This window comes from Quercus suber, unplaced genomic scaffold (assembly GCF_002906115.3).
Source record: "Quercus suber isolate HL8 unplaced genomic scaffold, Cork oak 2.0 scaffold_203, whole genome shotgun sequence".
NCBI classification, from domain to species: Eukaryota; Viridiplantae; Streptophyta; class Magnoliopsida; order Fagales; family Fagaceae; genus Quercus; species Quercus suber.
The window spans coordinates 71,088-74,033 of record NW_027069661.1 but is presented as its reverse complement, the minus strand read 5'-3'; the positions used below and the strand labels follow the sequence as shown (position 1 = coordinate 74,033).

The 2,946-nt window shown below is 33.9% G+C and overlaps 1 long non-coding RNA gene across 1 annotated transcript in view; it reads right to left on the bottom strand.

Moving 5' to 3' along the window:
* Positions 1-2,434, bottom strand: part of LOC112010038 (uncharacterized) — a 6,255-nt gene extending 3,821 nt beyond the window's left edge. Inside the window, exon 1 of the long non-coding RNA XR_010631221.1 lies at positions 2,106-2,434. This is a non-coding gene — a long non-coding RNA (uncharacterized LOC112010038). The remainder of the gene's footprint in view (positions 1-2,105) is intronic.
* Between the last annotated feature and the right edge of the window lie 512 nt (positions 2,435-2,946).

Below are 2,946 nucleotides of genomic sequence, written 5' to 3'. Positions count from 1 at the left end.
ACCGTATGGAGGGTAATAGCCTACAGATTGCAAATAAGGCAATGGACATAAGCCTTTGTAAGCTGAATTTTGTTTGTAATTATCCAATGAATACAATATGTGTATTTCTCAGAAATATGACTGAAAACTTCTATCAATGAAATTGTCTATGACTAAAAAACTAAAATCGTAGCTGTTCTTTTATCCAATTTGAATTGTATTTCCTACACTTAGCCACATTGTCAGTGATAAGTTGAAATAAGATATGCAGTTTTCTTGCCATAGGATAATGATTATTTTGTGAGAATTTGCAAACTGATTTGAAAAAATTGAGGGAGTCATCACAAATTTAGGGAAAAAGTTAGACCATACAAATTTAGGGAATGTTAAATCTAAAATGCTTACATAAAGTAATTTTGCAGTCTACCCAGAAAAGAATCAGGGATATTAGCTAATTGCTAATCAAGGTTGAAAAAATTTGTGCCTAGTTAATACTATCTAGCTTTAAGCTTTACTATCACTCACTGTAGTGCTTTTTTCTTGTGACGCATATAACCCACTGGAAAATGTAATTCTATTCTTGTTGTGACTGAATTCATGTTGAATGTTTGTTTATGCAGGTTTGAAAAGTTGACAGATTTTTACTTAAGCGGGTAAATTTGAAGTCCACTTCCAGATGGGCGTAGTTGAAAGAGTTGGATACTCTCTCTTTAGTGTCATTGTAGTTTTCGATTCTGTGTGCTGGTATCAAGGAAAACATCAAAAGCTAATGCCAATTGCATCAAAATGTGAAGTGTGGTGGTCAGTAGAGAAATCATTGATGCCTGTATATAAGACTCCAATCTTTGATAATAGGTGACCTCATCAGCTGTGACAATAGAATGTCTTCTCTAAGAACTGACGTTATATGCTGAAGGTTTACCTTTTGTCATTTTTACTTCTAGTCTTGTCATAGTTACTAATAAAAGAACTCATAATGAGTGTTATTTTAATGTATTTTCTTTTGTCGTTTGATTTAACCATTGTCATTGTAGATTACAAAGAAATCTCGTGTGTTTTTGTGCTGTTATCTGTAAAATAATTTGCTATATCTATAGAATAATTTATCATGATTCATCACCATTTTACAAATCTTAGGCGTCTTTTGATAGTTGTTCTAAACGTGTTTTACTAATTACGTTTGGGTCCGTATAGATACATCGTTTTCCTTTGGGTGTGGCGTTGCAGAAAGAAGTGAAACAAAGAAGGGTGTCAAACTGAAAATTGGAAGGAGGAAGAGGTTTTATTTTGCCATTTTGTCCTCTGCCAAACGGAGGGAATTCATCTTTTCTTTGCGGTGCGTGCAGTTTTTTTTGGGATTGAATTGCGGCGTGTAGTTGATTAAGAGTGTGGCAATTCAGGGTTTTTTTTAAGCAGCTTAAGGTAGAAAGTGTTTCAGCAAAACACTTTAATCTGAAAGCATGGCAGATTTTAACGCGGCCTTTTATTTTTGGTTTTGGAGATGGATAAGAGATGGTGGCTTTGGGACGTTGAAGATGCAGATCTGTGTAAGGATTTTTGTGGGTATGATTTAATTTTGGATCCGAAACACAAAGATATAATGCTTGAAGCAGATTGGCATCAGTGGAGGAAGAAAGGCATTTTAATGTTCAACACCTTATTCTCTGTGTTCTAGGGTTTTATTTTTTCAAATCAGAGCAATTGCAAATGAAAAACTTTAAATATATACAGCAAGAACCTTGACAACAATGGTAGAAAAGAAACATGGGAAACGAAAATATAAAGAGGGGAAAATATTTCAACAAAAAATTAAAAACAGCATAAATGAAATGACAGAGCTTTATTTTTTTGACAACACATAAATATATGTTCTTCAGCACCAAGTCGATTCATGAAGACCTCCAGAGATTTCTATTTAGAGTGAAGACATATACTCAAAACGAATTTAACCCAAATATCCAAAAGAAAAACCAAATCTAACACATATAACTGATATTAAAAACCATTCTAACCCAAATTCCTATCTAAGCCAAAACCTGAATGCAATCCAATACAATCCAATCCAAATACCCAGACCTAAATCATAATTAAACCCAAATTTAAAGAACCAAAAAACAGAGACTAACCGGTGGAAGATACGGGATCTGATGGCAGAGGCCTGACTGTCTTCTCAGATTTTCTTCTCTCCACTCTCTATGCCTGACCGAACCTCTCCCTCTATCGTTCTCTCTCTCCCCGTCTCTCTGTTTAATAATTCAGCGTTACATGTCTCCCTCCCTGAACCGTTTTTTGGGTTTTTATGTTTTTTATTTTCCTTACACGGGTGTAACGATTGGGCTTTCAAACGATGTATTGATCGGGCTTTTGCTTGGGTTTAGCTGTAAACGTGGCAGGTTTTTAAGATGGCATTTTTCGTATATGTCAGCGTCTCCTTAATTATAGAAAAAAAGCTTATGCTATTCTATATAGTATATGATTTATTTGATTTTTATGTCTAAGATAGATATTGAGTGAATTAAAAGATTGCTAAACTTCGTAACCAAGGTCCACACTCGACATGCAAGTGACCTGGGAAAGCGTGGGTCCTACTTCAAAAGTAAATCTCCTCCATATGATGTACAGTAATTTTTCCGTTAATAAGGGATTTTAGGATTTAAAAAAAATTGTAGTTAACCTATCACCCATATGAAGGTGTTAAAATTCAATCAATAATTGACACATAAAGATACTAGATTTAGGTGTGGGAAAAGGTGTATTGTTTGCGTTAACTAGAATTAGGCATAGAAATTTTTTTCAAAATACTAAAGAGAAAAGAGGGATGAGAAGATAAGACAAAAGAAATGAATAATAGCAAGAAAATGAGAAAGAAAAGAAATCAATTGTCTTGTGTATGTTTGGAAATAGGGAGAGAAGGATGAAAGAAAAGAGAATAATGTATTTCTTTTTCCTTTGTTTGGATTGCAATGA